At 37.6% G+C, this 19,270-nt stretch overlaps 1 protein-coding gene across 4 annotated transcripts in view; it reads left to right on the plus strand.

Annotated features, from left to right (window-relative positions):
• Positions 1-19,270, plus strand: part of SHISA9 (shisa family member 9) — a 216,872-nt gene that overhangs the window by 76,567 nt on the left and 121,035 nt on the right. The window lies entirely within an intron of this gene.

The following is a 19,270-nucleotide window of genomic DNA, read 5'->3' on the forward strand; positions in this document are numbered from 1 at the left end:
CACAGACTTGCGTTCACCTTTGTCAAATTGACTGCTGGTTCAGCTCTTCAGGAAGAGAAAGCACCAGACAATAGACAAAAGGTGAAAGGACATCTCTGTCTCTCGTGCTTGATAGCCCCTATTTATCTTCCGTGCCCTCTGTCTCTCTGGACAAGAGATGAGTATGATACTTCTTATATTGTTCAAGGTCCTTACTAATTTGCTGTCTGGGAAATCCTTCCCTTCTGCTCTGTACGACAGACTCTTTAATGTTTTTTTCCCTCCATTTTTTTAGCACAGCACCTATGCAAAAACATGAGGACACAAAATAGCTTAATGGAAATGATGAGAGTAGAATAGAATATAAGGACATTCTGCATTGCAAAATACCAGTCCTATTTTTTTATTACTCTCCTTTTATTTGAAAACAATAATCCCTTTAAAAGACTACTGAAATAAAGAACTACGTGCATTCAAACACACATAGAAGCAGACACAAAAGAGAAACACATCACATATAAATAACCACTCTATCTCATGCATTAACTTTCTTCAATTGCTCATAGTAAATTGAAATCATGATACGTGATACATTATGTACAAATATTTATGGATACATTACATACTCTCACCATGACATATATACACATATTTGTACTCATAATTTCTACATATATGCACTAGATATGTCCCCTATTTTTATCCTCAGTCTTACAAGGAAAGGAAAAGATCGTGGTGAAGTCATTTCCCTGACAAAGGAAACAGTGCAGACAAAAGTGTCACCTCTGTGGCCAGCCGTTCTGTGTATTGTTCTGCATAAATGGCAATGTTTCTCAATACTGGATTTTTTCCTTTTTTTTTTTTTTTTGTACAATGTGCTTTAGTAATTTTAAAGTATTTTTGTAAGTGGAGAAACCGGCAGTTTTTTCCCCTCATGCTCCGATGTGTTGCGGTTGGTTTCCGTGGCTACGGTATGTGCTGGTCGCCCAGGAAACAGCCGCCGGCTGCCATGGCATTGGCTGCGCCAATCGAGGGCAGAGCTCTGAGTGAGAGCTACGCGCAGGTGATGCCCACAATAACCTAATGCCTGAACAGCTAAGTGTTGGATTTGTAATGTGCAAGAAGTTTAATTGCAGATTAAGTGTGCTCCTCTTTTGAGAAGAGTTATGTCTGTGGCTTAATTTCACAGCCGTACCCGAGTTCTGATTGCAGGGAGGCAGGAGGATGACGAGATGAATCGAATGGAAGAGCTGTGATAATTCAGTAGCGGTGCAGATTTTTGTGTTGAAAGTACTTCCCATTTCTATTGCATTGATTGGAAATAAGGATTGCAATTGATTGCTGCAACCAGAAGTGGGGAAGTGAGCAAAAAACATACTGAAAAGCATCACAGTTCCACAACATAGTGGAGCGGAGGTTGCACTGCAGCAGCCCTTTGAAGCACGCAGGGCTGTGGAGCGTTCACTCTGCCACTTTTTGTACAGGAACCCGACTCTGAATTAATCTGTAAGGCAGCAATGCTCTCTCTTTTAGATTACCTCCAAGTACACCAGACAAGTTAGTAGAAACGTGATTTGTTTATATATGTATATATAAATATTTGGTATCTTCAAAAAACTTCATGTTATCAGGCAGCTGTCTAGCGAACCACATGATTTTTTCTTTGCCTTGAGGTCTCTCGTCTCTGTGAGCAGTTCCATGTCTTCCACTGTGAGTGGACGGCAAACTTCAGCTGGCTGGCAAACTCTTGGGGAAGATATTACAGAAGAAATGCCATGAGCCTTCAAAATGGATTGGGACTCCTAATTGCTCTTACAATACTTCTCCTGTTAGCAGGATAAGTAATAACAACAGATTGGAAATGCTTTTGAGCAGAACTAAGAAAAAATAACTGCTGTAAAAGAAACAGATAATGAATGCTGTACTGATAGTGTCTCAGCTGCCTCTTCTTATGAAAAAAATTGTTATTATACAATTCCTCCTTCTTACCCAAATAGGCTCATTCAAATAAGAATTTGCATTCGTTGACAATAATCAATATTTATGACTCCAGCCTCCTTTACAGATGCCCCAGAGTGAAGTGCGTAGACAATTTAACTCTGTAAGAGCTACAAAAAAATTCCATGAAATCATTGCAAGTCATTATCAACACGGCACTTTTGCCAGCCTCCCAGCAAACATCACTGAACCCACTCTGAGTACTGGCATAGCTCTGTGCTGTTGGAGAAGCATTAGCTTATTTATTTTTTAATCCTTGCAAGCGCCTCCCCAGCGGAGGGATCTTCTTGCTAATTTCTAGGATCTGGTGGGGATTTGGCTTCTTTCTGGGATCTTCTTGCTAATTTTACCATTTCCACTTGGACTGCAAACTGTTCACTAGGTGGTTCCCAAAACACACAAAAAAGAATGTCCTTGTTTCAGGAACTTGCAATGGAAGAAGAGATTATTTCATCTACTTCGGAGAAATCAACGCTGGACAATTTACATACAATTTGAGTTTAATGTAATCCAGTAACAGACAGAGTGAAATTAATTTCCTATCATTATAAAACTCAGCATTACCATTGTATCTATATTTCTAAAGCTGAAGCTTTGGCCTTTTTATATCTTATATTTTGGCTTTGACAAGACAGCATAGTTCTTGGAGCAATATTGCAGATATCCTTTATGCAGCATGACCCAGTCTCCAACTCTTGCTTTGCCTTTGGCAATCAACAGTGAAATAAATATATACATATGACTCAGTATTGTAACTGTGACTAGTATGCTAACCTCACTCATTCTGTCTGTCTATCGCAGTTATTTCTAGGGCTCCACACTATCTGAATGCTAAAAATTGTCCTTGACAGGAGCTGAACCCACACATGCTCGGTTTCTGAAGGAGCAGTGTAATTTCTGGCACGAGAATGCCAGTCCTAATTAGGGAAGAATGAATTTCTCTGAAGAAAATAATTAACCTGCATATTAGCCCCACACTTAAAGTGGTCTTAAACCAAAATTTGGTTGCAGTCTTAAAATTCGGATAGTAGATCCAAACATTTCATTTCTTCCTCCACCCAACACAACTCATTTTTCCATTTACAATCAGAGATGGGAGCTGAAACACCATGAAATACATATTTCTAGTAGAACTAAAAGCAAGAAATACAGGAAATCTGAGGAGTAGCAGACTGCAATCCATATCCCCTAAATTTTGTATAACCATCCACATAACTGGGTACTTTTCCAGTCCGATCCAGACCTTCTGAGACCTGCACATTAGTAGTTCTAAATAAGTTTAAATTTTAGAATATTCTCAGAATCTTTGAGTATAGCAAACACAGGCGAATAAAACAACCACCATGCTTAGCAACAAAAATAATTAATATTTTATGTAAAATATTCCCCTAACTTCAGGCATCTTCATAATTTGGAGATAACGGAAACAGGAATGGAAAATGGGCAAAGGCTTGTGCTTTTATAATTTTATTATCTTCTAAAACTGGTTATGTATATGTCATTACTGAGTAAAGTAACTTGGCTTCACAGATCTTGTCTTCACTCAAAAACGGATTTTTTTAACTGTGGGGTAAACATATTGAAATTTTCTATATTTTATACCACTACTGGGGGAGGGGCACTTGTAGCAAGGGAGTTTAACACAGTATCTCCTATTCGTTTTACAGCAGAAATGACATATGCTTTGGACATCTTCACTGTTTAATTATTCTGTAGAAAGGGCACACCTTTTTCAGTTTATGCAAAAGTGCTGTCCTTATTTGCACATCTAGCAATCACTAAAGAGGAAATTTTGTGTAAATAAATTGTTATTTTATATTTCCAGTGTGATATTTAATGTCACAGGCATTTATACAGTGTGATTATTTTAAAAATAAAGGTACACATTCTAAGTTATACTTAAGGAAACCTAGTAATTCTGTTTTCAAATTAAAAACACCAAGCAACTTTAAATGCCCAGCTTGGCTGTAGTATATAAACTCTTTCTCCAGACGACAGAGAGAGATGGAAAATGCAAATGCAAAACTTTCATTTGGAACTGGAACTTCTTCAGAACAGATGTACTAGATGTCTAAACTGGTCGTTTTGAAACCTTCCCAAATTTTTAGCTGTGTTGCATGCTTTTCTTGTTATTTTTGTTACCTGCCTCATAAAATTTGGTTGGTATTGCTATGATCAAATGGCAGCAACACAGTTACTTATGGCATCATAGTTACTATGTTGTGATGTAATTTTGGATAGTGATCAAGGCAATTTTTTAGTTAATAACATACACAAGTATGGTCTATGGAAACACAATCCAGTTTCTGAGGTCAGGGTTAATAAACAGGCACATGCAAATATAAGAGAAAAAAAAGAGCTTTTTATACATGTCAGAAATATTGCCTGAAAATAATCTGAATTTGTATACAAATTGGGTTTCCTGGATAATAAGGAATGCAATCTTTCCATGAAAGCCACCTACTATTGTATCACTACTGCACTGATAAAGTACCTGCAGCCTATTTCATGCATATAGAGTGAAGTCTGCTGAAATAAGTCCTGCCTGCTTTACACATCTCCAGGAAAGTCTGTCCGTAGCCATCATTTACTCAAGTTCAGCGAGTGCTCTTTTCTAAAGCTGGCAGGTGATAAAAGCCCCTGGAAGCTACAGGATTACTTCCACTGATTTCAGTGGCATTTTCTATAGGTCCCATGAGGAGCAACAGAATTAAAACAGAAATAATTTCCCTCCTTTTTTGAGAGTCTGCTTTCACTTGTATACAGTAACAAAACAGAACTTAACCAAATATTTTCCAGTAACATTGAAAAAATATATCTAAATTAAAAAGAATAGCTGAAATAAGAAAAGTTTTCAGTCAAAATGAGGCAAGTCCTCCGCAAGTACATGAAAGCTGTGGAGGCCCGTTGGCCTGCCAGGACGCACCCTCCAGGGAATGTTACTAGCCAGCAGATTCTATGGAAAAAGAAACAACGTTGTTGGAAGAGCAGAAGAACCCGAAAGGGGTAACAGAAAATTTTCAAAGCACTAAATTTAGATGTCACCCACACTGACATCAAATACATTGAAAGTACTTATTTTTATAAAAGTTTGAATGCATAGTATCTTCTTATCAGCGAAAAAATAAACAAATTTCACCAGTATATCAAATAATGCAGAGAACAAACCCAATCCCACAAGAAATGGAATGAAATTCCCTCATATTTTTTAAGAAATGTAAAATATTACACTAAATTTTCTTTTGCTGTGACCAGTAATCGATTAGGATTAAAAAAACTACTTAATATGTCTGGTAGGTACATACACCAAGATGAACTCTATGTATGACTCAGAAGTCTGGACATGACAGTCAGAGCAGCTGAGCTACGTTAGTCAAGGCTGTCTTACCCATAGCTTTAGACAAAGCTACTGATCAGATTCAGTTGCTCATGAAAATATCCCATTTCTAGAGAGGCTGCATAGACAGTAAAATTAAAAACAACATGAAACAATTACAGCACTACAAGATATACATTATTCACCAGGTCCTAGTCTCTTCACCATGGTTATAAAGCAATTTGTGAAATAATGAGTAGTAAAGTAGCCAATATTTTCTTCAGCAGGGAAGCACTTGCTCCATTTGGTTCTGAGTGCCTTTCAGCACTTTTATTCTATATATTTACAAATTCTTTTTTAAAAACTGTGCAGCTTCCTCTGTTCTTCTGCAATGGAGACTGCATGATGAGTAAAATCATTACTGATGGAACAATCTCAGCTATTACTTTAGCCGTTACTTCATAAGTAGAAATTTGCCAGTATTATTTCCTACTTGCATGCCTTTACAAGAATGTAGAGAAGAAAGCCTTTTGACTTGCTCCTTCTAAAATCTTATTTTCTATTTGTCTAAATTCAGTATAAATGCTGGAGACATTTTAATCACTGATAACCTTGAAATTGAAAGAGTTCAAGACGGGGAGTCAAGGAAAGACAGAAGGGTGACATGGTCAAACAGAGGTGGAAAGCAATATAATTTTATGCAAATATTATTGGAAGGGAACAAAGAAAGCAAAGAAAATAATTAAGCACAATGCTTCCAGAGCTGAATGAGATACAGAGAAGAATTATTCACAATCACCTTAATTTGTTACTAAATTATTTTGGAGAAAAAATATTTTTATGCCAATCATGTCAGGTTATAAACAAAAGAATTCCTTCAGAGCATCCACAGTCTCCAGCTGATATTTATTCTAGTTGATGTTTGGCTGATTTATTTATAATGAAAGATATAATGGGTCAAAGAAAAAAAAAAAAAACAAAGCAAGAAGAACCCCAACCCCCAAGCAACCCAAATTAAGTCAACCTCCCCCTGCCCAAAGGCCAGTTCTGGCAATGGAAAGTCTCTCCCTCAGGGCAGGTGGAAATGAGCGAAGCCAAGTAGAGCTGTGGTAAGAGCACATCAGAGGCAGGACTGCACGACGCTGCTGAGGTTTGCCTCCCAGGGCACAGATGTAGGAGGCTGCCACAGCTTGAGGAAAAAGCTGAGCATTCATTTGTACCAACTGCATGACTGTCAGTCATCTTTAATGGACACAGATCAGTTTGCATAGCATACTGTTTTTTCATTCCTCTCCGCAGCCTCCTGGCTTGAAGGAGGGGATGAGTTTTGTGGTTTCTCTCTTGGTCTATCCCAGAGGAGTAGTCTCTCTAGAGAATTCTGCCACAGCCGCTTAACAGTGGATAATCTCACTTTTCCTTGATGTTTAAATGAGAAGATAGAAAATTAACATTGTTCTTCTGGGGAAATGATAAGATCTGTTTTCTAGCTCACACAGAAGGTTTGAAGCAGTGGTAACAAATATATGAGATTAAGGGATTTGGTAATAGAAAAAGTTTTGGGAGGTTACGATGTCGTAAGACATTTCATCAAACTGCTCTCCAAACTTCCCAATGCCATGAGCTCTGATGTGCCAGCCCCAGTATTTCCTCTTGTGTCTTCCACATTTTGCACACTGTCCCATGCAGTTAGCATGAAATAGTCCAACCTGACACCTACCAAACTCTACTCATCCCCTGGTGTCCCTCATTATCTCAGATCCTCCTTCCTCCAACTTTTTATTTCAGGTCCTTTACTTATCTTCCCATCTATTTCCTCCTTCTCTGTTTGGAAACAAAGTTGGGGAAAGGGACAGGTCTAACAACTATTTCTTCAACTCTGGACAGCCTCCTTTGTAACTTTTGTGCTTTGAAACTGAAATCATCAGTTAGGACAGAAAAATGGAAAAAGCTATTTGCTCTTCACATATTAACAGCTACTGCATGTGCCTTTCACAACCTTTCTCATTCCTCAGTGCAGAAGACAGGGAATAACTAAGATCAACACAATCCTACGTTTTTAAGAAATACATTGTTTTTTACAAAGAAAAAAATCAATCACTTCTTGGACATGGAAAAGGAAGAAAAAGTATGTGTTTTTCAAGAGAAACACTGTTTTTTCTGAAAGCATCAAAAATCTCATCTTAGAACTAGTCACATATGTGAGGCTCACACGCCAAGTTAGAACACAGCATCATAAGAAGCTGGGCACTGTTTGCATGAGCAGTAAACAGGATAGAGAGCTGGAAAAAAAAGAAGAAAAAGGCTGCTTGAACTGCATCTCTCGAGGTGCAAGCACATCCGCTGGGGGCTGCAAGGAGGTGGGAATCAGGGCAGTGGCGGTGGCAGCAGCAGGGGCAGGAGTCAGGCAGCAGTCGGGCTCCCCAAAGCCGGGAAGGTGGCAGCAGCGTGGGGGCTCTGCCTGGCCGCTCCGCTGGCATGCGCGGGCTCTGGGGGAACACCCCGGCAGAGGAATTGGAGCTAAACCTTAGGGCAATTAGCATAAAATAGGCTGGTTATTGCAAAGGGAAAATTTGTGTGTGGTGAAATGGAAGCAAAAAGGATTTCAAGTACAACATCCCAATGGTCAGATTCCCCAGATTCAATCTTAACTCCGTCCTCTGCAATAGAGGACTTGCCTGTGTGGTAAGACGTAGGCCCCATCCTTCAGTGAGTGCCCTGGGGGGAATTCCCATGTGCACTGACTTTTTAAAACTTTTCTCTCAAAGTAATGTCACATTTTTTCATTCAAATTATATTTTACAAAAATCGGCATGAACCCAATAATTCATAATTGATTAAGATTCTATTAGGAAACAGCAGTATCTGTAAATCTTATGTTATTTAAGACAAATCAATGCTAAGTATATTAATACTTCTAACATTTCCAAATTTTGAGTTAAACATTGTACAAATTACAAAATCCTTATTCAATTACTTTAATAATCTTGTTTACAGACGGCTATGTAAAAACCAGTGAAAACTCATTCACTTTGACTGTTCTGTCTGCAGTGCTGACAAAAATAGAACAAGTTTCTTCTTACTATGGTCTGGAAAGTAAAGTAAAGAGCTTTAATTGAATATAATCACAATATGCTAGCAGCACATGTTATTTTCTCACTATTACAAGTTGATATTTTTAAGTTCACGGAAGGAATTCTTTTCATGGGAAGATTCCATTTATTATGGAAAACAAATGTTCAATATAATCTTGGTAACATATTTTATTTTAGCTCAGAAGATTTGTGTTTTAAACAGTGCTATCTGTATTACAGTATCAATATCAAAGACACTTACTTCACTAGTTCATCTGTTGTAATCATTTGTTAATCATTAGTAATCAAAATACAGAAAGATTTGGCCCAATATGATCATAAAATATTGGCAGCCCTCCGGGCCATACAAACCAACTGCAAATTTTGATCTTGGCTCTCTAGTACTGATTTAGCAGAAAGGCAAGAATGCCACTGAAGCGTGGGACAAACACAACACCTGATCACAGGTTATTAATGACACTCAGAAATCAGTAAGTTCCTTAATTCACTATTTTTTTATATTGTCCTTACTCTTAACTGTAAACATGCTACTAGAAGAAAAATTCATTTAAACATTTTCAGTAAATAAGCATGCTAGGTTCCCAAGTTGTAGAGAAGGATTCTCATTGACTTCACTGGAACTAAGACCACACTTTAATCCATAAAGGAACAGAGCATCAGTTTAAACATTTTTTATAAAATACATGCACTATTTTCCATTCGGATTCATTACTGTCTTTTTTCTTCTGGAACACAGTTTAGTGAAATGTACTGTACATGACACAACACAGAGAAAACAAGCTTTTTTTTTTGCCTTTATAAGTTCATAAAATAGGAGGATCAGACCAAGAAAAAATAAATTCTGTCAGCATCCTACTTCCTTCCTGACATAGGAATTCACAACTGACCCAAGAACCCAAAGGGTACACAAATCCAAAAAATGTGGGACTACTCACATGGAGAGCAGGCTTGTTCAGCCAAATAAGCAAGCTCCACCGTTCCATTAAAAATAAGTATAAATCTCATGGTGTCTAAGGTATGTCTAAGGATAGGAAACTTAGTCATCTGTTTATACTGACATTCACTGAGGAAATACTTTCCAAATCAGCCTCTCTTTTGGCAGATATACTTCTTGATTTCTCTTGTCTTTCAGAAATGAGGATCTCCAGTGCAATCTCCAGCCTTTGCCATTTCAGAGTCACATAGACACTCTTACAGTACATAGATTTAGAAGATTGAATCTTTCAGTTATTGTCCTTTGATTTCAACTATTCAATTATTTCAGTTATTGACTCACAATTTTCTCACTGACTTAATTCTACCAGAAGCAGATCTATCGCCAGCACTGTGCTCCTTTTGAGGCCTTAGTGAGAATAGTTATGAATACAATTGGTTTCTTTCAACATATCTGGAGATTATTTCAGCAGATAGAACAGAAGATTTTTTTCATAAATGAAAACAGTATCCAATTAACAGCTGGCATATTATTGTACATAACAGGGCACAGCAGACACACACAATATATGTTTCCTAATTACTGCACAGTACTATTAACATTGCACTGCCCATGGAGTAATTACAATTCAAATGCATTTTAAGCATTCTAATTTTCTTGAGGCTTGGCACAGGCCTTTTCCTTTGATTTCTGGAATCTGAACCCTGATCTAAGGAAGTGAGGATTGTGGACATTTCCATTGTTCAGCAGAGAGAAACAGGATTTGCATTCCAATGAACCAAAAAAAAAAAAAAAAGAGGCGAGTGAGAGAGAGTGAAAGAGAGACAGAAAAAGAGAGAGAGAGAGAGAGAGAGAGAAAGAGAAAGAGAAAGAGAGGGAGAGAGAGAGAGAGGGAGAGAGAGAAGTGGTCTATAACGAAGACAGTACATACAGAGATTTGCTGATAAAAACTCTAAAAGCTGATGATATTTTTATGGAATATGTGTAGCAACAGAGAGAGTTCAAGCATCCTAAACCCTTTCTAGTTAAGCACTTGATCAGATACTTAAAATTAAGCACCTGAACCACCCAGCTGGAACTACTATACCTAAAGAGGCTAACTCGCTTGGAGAAGATGAGGCTAAGAGCTGGATTAGCTGACATAATAGTAAAAACACCTGCATTGGCCTGATACCAGTCTTCCTTAGAGCTGCCTCTAGTGCTATTTCTAAGCTGTAAAATTGGATACCACAAATCTAAACAATATCCTACTATTTAAAAGATCTGGCAATGGCAGATATCTGTTTAGAGGAAAGGCAGTCAGAACTTTCATAAATAAAATTTCTTTCATACACCAAAAATTCTGCAACTTGATGTAAAAGATCATTCTCTGAAAAAAATTATCTCCCTGAGAAGAAAACTCCACAAGGACTCTAGAAGTGGGAGGCACCATTATCACAAGTCTGACTGATCAAAGCAGTAGAGAAAATTATATTTCTTGAATATTGTAAACAACAAAACATAATTTATGGGAACCATTTTATTCTACCAGATCTCTTCTCGCTTACACAAGCTAAGGAGAAGGGGCCGTTATTTTTAAAATTAAATTTGTCCAGAGAAACTGTAACTTTGCTTTGCATCTGGTAGGAGATGGAGCCACTATTGGTCTGCTATCATATACTCTCTGATACATCAGCCAATCACTTGCTGCTATGAAGAACATTGCTCCAAGCAGAGATGGTGACATTCATTCTAATGAGAATCTGAAACAGCAACAAAAGTGGTGATATTTAACATCTCTGCATTCCCATTTTTCTAGGAAGACATTGCTCTCTGCAGTAGCCAGTATGGTGTCCATGTATGTGTGTGTCTTTAGTATCAGCGTAACTCTGTGCGAGTGTTTCTGTTGCCTCAGTTAGAGGCAATTCTGCTGTCAGAGTAGAAAATTAGAGCATATGTTTTAAAGGAGCATTTTTAAAACCATTACTCGGGTATCTTCCTTCTCCTTGTCGTCACCAGAAAGCCTGGATCCTGACACCTAATCACTGATTTCTTGCAGAATGGACCTGAGTAACTAAAATGTCCTGATTAATTTTAATGATAGGCTATAACATTTTTGCAGTAATATTTTTCTTCTCTTCATGGATTATACTGGCTTGTTTGACCTTCTTAGAGAGATAGAGTTGAAGAATTTTAGATATTAATAACCATTATCTCTAATTTCAGTGTGCAATATATTCATAATACCAACTGAATTTCTTAATGCCTGCTTAGTCTGTGCATTGCATCAATGGCCTTTGAGGCTATTCTGTCCACGTGCAGCAGACAAGAATTTGTCTTTGTTCCCTCTGCCCCCAATAAAATTTAAACTTCCATGAGTTGCATATAATTTTAGTTGAAGTCCACTGAGAAGAACGCGGTTCCTGCTTTGGAAATCCTAAAGAAACAGCAGAAGAATTTGCCAAAGCGTGGGTGGGTGTCAGGATATTGGCAGTCATGATTTGCAGAGCTATAGTATTTCAACCACATGTGGGCAAGCCTGAGTCTCACTGACTGAAGTGAGTAGGATTGTACCACACAGACCGCAGTCCCACTTTTATCTTGCTATGAGATAAATATCTAGTAAATAAAGGACAGATATAGCTAATAAAAAAATAAATACTGCTTTTAGAAAGTAGTATTTAAGTACTCTGCTCTTAAATACTACTTTCTAAAAGTAGTATTTTTAAGAAAATAAGAAAAAAGAATAATTTAAGAAAAATTTATGCAAACAATGATTAAATATATACTTTTACAATTGTGAAATTTAACTTCTCGCTACTGAAGCAATCTCACTCTGAATAATGATTGCAGAAAATCTCCTATGTTTCATTTAGATCAGATTACCCTAGTCACATTCTACAGTTTCCCAAAATAATACTGCACATTTGTACCTTTTTCCTCTTCAAGACTCTGCATGGAAATATTGTCATTTTCATAAATTATATGTTTGCAGTTGGAGATAAGTATCTTTTGCACCTCTTACGTAACCCAAGTAATTCCTCCATCTAAATTAATCTGAATTATCAGTGTTCCCTGTAAAACAGTGCTATGGAGCGCTGTATGAATTGTCTCTATGTTTTTTTATCAAATCAGTTACAAGCTGTTTCTCTAAATTTCAGTGCTGTCAATTCATCCTATGATATGGCAGGGTTTTTTGTTTTTTGTTTTTTTTTTTAACTGAACCTTAACAGAAGAAGATGCTTTAAATGTAACATAATATTCTTCTGATAATGCATTAGCCAAAATAGCACTCAGTTCTTTCTTTTGTGGATATGTTATTCTGGTAGAATTACAATGAATCAAATGTGGGAGCAAATCTGTTTAAAATGTTCCCAGCTTTGTTTGGTTATTATGTTATCCTTGATTGTACTCTTAAATTCTAGTATTTTTATTTTAAATACAAACTGATCTATAGAAAATTTGGATGCAGGTAAACTTGGGAAGCTGAGGCATCAGAACTCATGCTTTCTCCAGAGTTCGCTGGATTAGGCTGAGCGCTGGATTAGGCCTGAGCCTTGTCCTGATCTTCTGCCATTAGGGAAGAACGACGACTATGACAATGCTTTTTTTTGAGTGATGTGTTTGCAGTGTGCAGCAGGTTAAAAGGAAATCTATGGTGGATGCAATGATCCTGTTGCTAAGGGTTCATATTCCCTTGTCATAATTCAAGCAACTGCCCTAGTTGCCTCATGTTGCACTTTAGGTGGATTAGGGTGCTCTCTAACCTGGACACCAGCTAAGAACCCTGGCAACCACACTGATATTTGTCATGCCCACCTACAGCAGTTTCTTCTGTCATGATTGAGCACGCTAAATACCTTTAAATTCAACAAGCCTGTAATAATTTCCCCCTTCAAAGGAAACGAACATTTTCAGACAAGTGTTATTTTCAAATTACAGTTGGGAAACTTAAATACAGGAAAGTTAAGTGAATAGTCTGTTCACATTTATTAAGTGTATAGCAAAGACAGAGAAATTTGCCTGATGTTTTATTCTCAAAACTATCTGTACTCACAGAATAATTTATTTATTTATTTATTCATTCATCTAGACACTGTTAAGAAAGAGAGGCAGTAACTTGCTTGTGGACTTTGAATGTTCCTAACTGAGCTAGAAGCCACCCCGATCAAAGAGCAGCAGAAAACACTGGGACAATAAGAGGCTTTAAATCCTTTCTTAATGCATACTTTTATCTGAATTACCCTACTTTTCATTTTATTCAGCAGCTCTCGCAGATACTACCTTTTGGTGGATTTTTGGTAATCCCATACATTATTAACAATTCAAGTATTTTTCAGCAAATGAGTTATTAAGTATCATGACATTTGGAACAATATAGCACAGCATGCTTGAACATCCATGTCTTAGGACCTGTTGATCTTCCATGACACATTGTTTCTCCTGTTGATATTAGAGAAATTGTATGCAAATGTTATCTGCATTTAGTGTATGAAGAATGTTCTATATTAAAATAGCACAATGATGATCAGTTTACTCACATAACGTACACATACAGGATGAGCAGCAGTGCTCTTTATCTTGCTCTATGTTATTGAAGGCATCATAAGCAAATGCACAAAAAGTGCACCCTACAAATTCCTTAAACCATCAGCAGATCTTCACCTTCATCTCCTTCATGATTCCTTCTTGGCTTGGTGCCCTGTACATCATTCATATCTTTAAGTTTCTTTGTGCATTTTTCCCTCATTGCGAGATATTTCCTAAATGGGTATGAGATAGCTCTTAGCAAACAATTACAGTTCTACTTTTAAAGCAGAAGAGAGATATTTTATTCACTAAAGCCAAGGAACAAGTGACAAGTTATCAGCTCATGTAAATCAGCCAAGTGCCGTTAACCTCAAAGGAACTGCATCAAACTAGCCGAGCTGAGGACAAGGCCCTTAATTATTCTCTCCGTAATAGACTTCATTGACCTTCTGCCTTAAGACTACGGCTACTAGACAGTTGTTAAATCTCGGCCTTTCATAAGCAACTAGGATTTCACATAGAGAAACTTGGATATTAAATGCAAATTAAAATGTGCATTGGGGATTCTCATTGTACACTTTAAAGATCAAATGCAACATTTAGACTTTTCATTCTTGCTTAGCTGAAAAGAATTTCTTTTCTTACCTGTATATTTTAATTGAGATAGCCTCTTCAACCTTATTATTTCTAACTGAAAGCAACAGTTAAAGAATTCCAGTCTGTGGAGATTTAAAATATTCATTTACAAAAAAGTGTTTTTGCCTAAATTTAAAATAAGTTATCATGATTCTGTTGGCTTTTCAGAAGCAGACATCTCCTTTTTTTCCATAAAAGAGACAGGCAGTGCAGAATCCTTAGCTAGCAATAGGAAAAGAATAAGTGGTTCCCAAAGGAGTATATTTTAGATGCTTTGTTGAAGAACTAAAAATCGTAATGACACCAGATAAGCTTCCAAATTATCAAGCTAGTCAGGTTTTCATTAAACCACAGACTGCAGAGTGTTCTTATGTTCCATAAGCCATCTGAACTGGGACTGCAGGTCCCAGAGAAATGGTGCAAGCGTGGTCACTGCTGCATTGCCAGCTCGCAGTGCCATCGCTCCCTCTGTGACCCAGGAGCCAGGTGCCCTTGACCGCCCACATCACATTTATGTGAGTTCACTCCCAGGCTCCTTTCTGAAGCGACCAATTAGTTTTCTCTGAGAGGAAACCCTGGCACAGTTGCCATGGTATTTTGCTCTAAAATCCCCAGTCATGCCATTTTTTGTTCCCTCCTCTGAGACTGTTTCTCAGCAATATTCCTTGTGTCCTTACAGGCCCTCATGCCATACTGAGGGACATGTAATATACACCTGTCATCATACTGTAAAAGCATCATCTTCTGAACATTTCAGACACTTTGGATAGAAAAGATACATAAAACAGTAATTATGTCCCCAAGTCACAGGGATACCACACGGGAACCGCTTGGTCTGCTACTGCTGAATAAAGGAGGTCTGAGGACTGATGCCTTGGGCCAAAGCCAAATGGCACTCACTGGCTTACATCCACACTGCTCAGAGCTAGGCAGCTCCAGAGCACATTTGTCTTAGAGAAAACTGCCTGGAATGGTCGTTGTACCAGGGAGCAAGAAGATAGTTAGGGGATGTTGCAATCATGGGCTAATGCTTAAACTGATGCACTGACCTTATTTTCAAGTGCTATTTGGGACAGATACAGTTAGTTTAACCTAGTAGTTACTAGCTCTGAGCTAGTAACTAGCTAGAAACTAGCATGGGGACTTAATCCAGTCAGTAATGATCCAAAAAGACAAAAATGAAACAGCATATAAGAATCAGAGATGTGATACATTCACTGTACTCATACTAATTTACGGCACATAGAACCATGAGTTACTATTTTATCCACGAAAATAGTTACCTGCTCTTCCAAAAGCAGGTATGTGCTGTGAATATACATTGAAAACTAATTAGTGGTGTCGTTAATTTTAAACCAAAAGCATCATTTATGTTACAGAGCAATATAGGGCAGCAACATTGCAAATTATGAAAGTTGTCTCTTTTCCTCTTTTCCTCTTTTCCTCTTGGTAAGGCAGAGAATAAGACTATAAAAATACTGCTTAAAACAAATGAAAAATTTTCACGATTTACATGCAAATTACCTAATATCTTTCTGAGGAAGGGTAACTCATATTTTAGAGAATGAAACAGGACTTCAGCAAGGCAGAGCAAGGTTTCTGATACGATGCCACTTATACAAATACCACCTAACATACAGAAGATGGGACCTGTTAGAACTGTAGGGTGGATAAGAATGCATTAAACCAAAAGATGTACTGAAAGCAACTACTGGGCTGGAGGGACTTCATACGTCAACTTCCTCAAGGACCTATGCAAGGGCTGAGCTTATCTGATATTTTCAACAACACAAATAAAACAAAAAATAGGAGTATGTTGATCAAATTTGCAGATACAAAAGTTGAGAGGGAGATCCAGTATGGAAAACTGCAATATCGTGCAAGAAGAAGAATGACTGTGAGGACTGGAATAACAAAGATGAGACAGATTCTGCCAGTATAAAACAGAAGGCCAACACCCACGGACTAATAAAAAGTTGTGCTAAAAAATAAGAGCTAATTGAATGGAAGCAATAGCAGAGAAGAAAGATGTATATGTTTTAATTAGTCATAGGCCACTAATGTGATACAACCATGAAAAAGACAAATGTAAACCTATGATATACAAGACTGTATTACCAGCTGATGTTGTATGATGCATTCATGGCATGATGTAAGACACCAAAAAGACGTCCTGGTGACTAATGGACGGGAGTGTGGTCACGGGCAAGCAAGATATATTAATTCAAATAGAAACAAGTGCAGTGAAGGATTGTCAGAGAGATTCAGGAGAAATAAAATCTATTTTTCAGAAGGATATTAAAAAAAAAGGTGGTGTGGCAATCCAAGCAAAATGACAGTTGAGCAGGAGGCGCAACTGCTCTTAGCATAAATATATCAAAAGGAAACAATAGGTGGGAAGAAGAGCTATTTAAGCTAATGAACAAAGTTGCTATTAAGTACAAACTGGAATAGACTGGCTTTGAATATATATAGGCTGCAAATAAAAGATTTCTAATCATGCAACGAGTGAGTTCCTGAAACAACTTGTCTATAGGAGCAAGCAAAGCAATCAACCTCAAAGCAAACACAAAACATTTATACTACAGTTGCCTGAGAGAGAAAATAACTGGACTTGATAATCCAGAAGATCCTTTCCAATCTTATTTTCATCTTCCTGCCATGGTCATGCTGTGATGACAGAACCGGTTTCATTTAAATTTCATAGACTATTTAGGAGAAATAAATACCTAAGTTCATGTCCAAAATCTTGGTCATAGGGGAGAAAATGTGAAAAACCTCTCATTTAAGAGCTGAAATTCTCCTATGAATACACTTGAATCAATACAAGGTTATTTCACTCCAAAACTAAACTGAACAGCAGCAACTTCTTGTCAGGACAAATTATGTGGTGGCAAAGATCTGCTAGTTTGTGCATCAGTTGTATATGTGTTTCTGACTGATGTTATACTTACTAAAAGCTAAACTAGCACAGTATGAAATGGATGCTGTCAGGTGGTTTATGCCCCAAATTCAAATCAACCTTGAAGTTTGTGCAAAATGTCCTCCAGTTTTAAACTATATGTATTTTAAATTCATAGCTTTCTTACTGAGGGAGAAAATCAACTGGCAAAATCACTGCTTGTATATTTTATTCTGCTACTGCAGTAGCTGTAGAAGGTACTTCTATTAACTAAAAAAACTACCCTGCCATGATCAATGTGAACAGAAAAGGAAAGAGAAATTGCATGCATCTCTAAACTGCATCTGACACAGAGAATTCTCTGTGCAGGAAGAAACCTCCAGGGATGTTTACTCCACAGAGCAAGGGGCAGATATTCTGAGTTAGTGGTGACTACACAAACTGCGGAACTAGAAGCAGTTATAGTAGAACGGCCTCGTGAACTAGTTACCCGCAGTGAGAAACAGAATTTATTTATTACCTTCACACAGTGCCGCACTAATACAGCCATGCTGTTTTGGGGACATGAGCTAATACTCATAGCTATATGTTAGTATGGGTGCCTTAGAAGATGTGTGCTTTTCTAAACTGAGCTCCACTATGTAAGTGAAACATGCCTAATAAGTTCAAATCAAGGAAATTTTGCGCTTGGATGCGCTTCTTCACTTGAAACGTATAGCATAAGTTTCTACTGAGATAAAGTCCTTCATGAATGGGATCTACTTGTCTGACTGGGAAAAAAAAAGCCTTTTTTGGAAAATTGTTACATGGATCCCTGTATACAGGAGAGGAGGCTGAGCTATCAATCTGACTAGCCAGGCAAGCCATTCCTTTTTTTATATTATGAAGATTTCTTAGGAAAGTTGATACTTTCATACTTCCTTTTCACTTATCTTTTTTATGCTGGGAAAAACACTTTAACATAGCTTCTCAGGGCAGGTATGCATAACGAAGATCTGCAAAAGTATGGCTTCAATTAAGCTGCATTGATGAGAACCAGAGGCAAAGTCCTGCTCTCCCTGTAGCAAGGAGTCCTAGGTCAGGGCAGAGGTAGACTGCAGAGGAATTTCCTAGCACAGTATTTATTATGTTGTATATAGAAAGTCAGTATCATATTCTCTCTTCCTCCAAGCTTGCTGGGGAAACAGCACGAAAGAGAGAGAATGAGAAACACACATAAAAATTTTAACAAGGGAAATCCATGTTGGAAAGATGAACATAGGGACAAACTAAGCAAAGAACAGACATACCTAGAGGGGAAATCAGGTGGCACTTTGGCAATTAAAACTAAGGGCAAGAACAGATGATCAAAACAGAAGAAACTAGCATCTTTCAGATGGAAATTATCACCCCATATTCCAAGACAACCTAACAGATGGCAAAGTCAATCAATTTCACTTAAATCACCTTCAGCACTTCAGACCATACACAGATTGGGATGGGGGCACTCTTTCTGCCTCCTCTTGAAAAAGTGCACTGTTTAAATAGGAAATACAGATTCACAGACAGATTATGACAATAAGTGAATATGAACAAGACCTGTTGGTCTGTTAAGGAGAGCATTCTGTGAGGGCCCTGAGCTCTATGTTTTTTTCCAGGGACTGCTTATACATTTTGCAATAGAGAGCTGTTGATATAAATGGTGTTGGGAGCGACACTGGATCTCCTGTACAATAGGCTCTTCTTTGCAGACACCCATACATTAAGTTAGAATAGAAGAGGTTCTGCACTGTCAGATCACAGTCTATCACCAAGTACCTAAATTATTTCATGAACAAACTAGCTCTTTACATTGTTCTGAGTCATAAAGAAGCCCTAACATACCCAAGAATCTAATTCACAACAATTTTAAGGCCATTTTATGC

Source organism: Struthio camelus, chromosome 15 (assembly GCF_040807025.1).
Source record: "Struthio camelus isolate bStrCam1 chromosome 15, bStrCam1.hap1, whole genome shotgun sequence".
Lineage (NCBI taxonomy): Eukaryota > Metazoa > Chordata > Aves > Struthioniformes > Struthionidae > Struthio > Struthio camelus.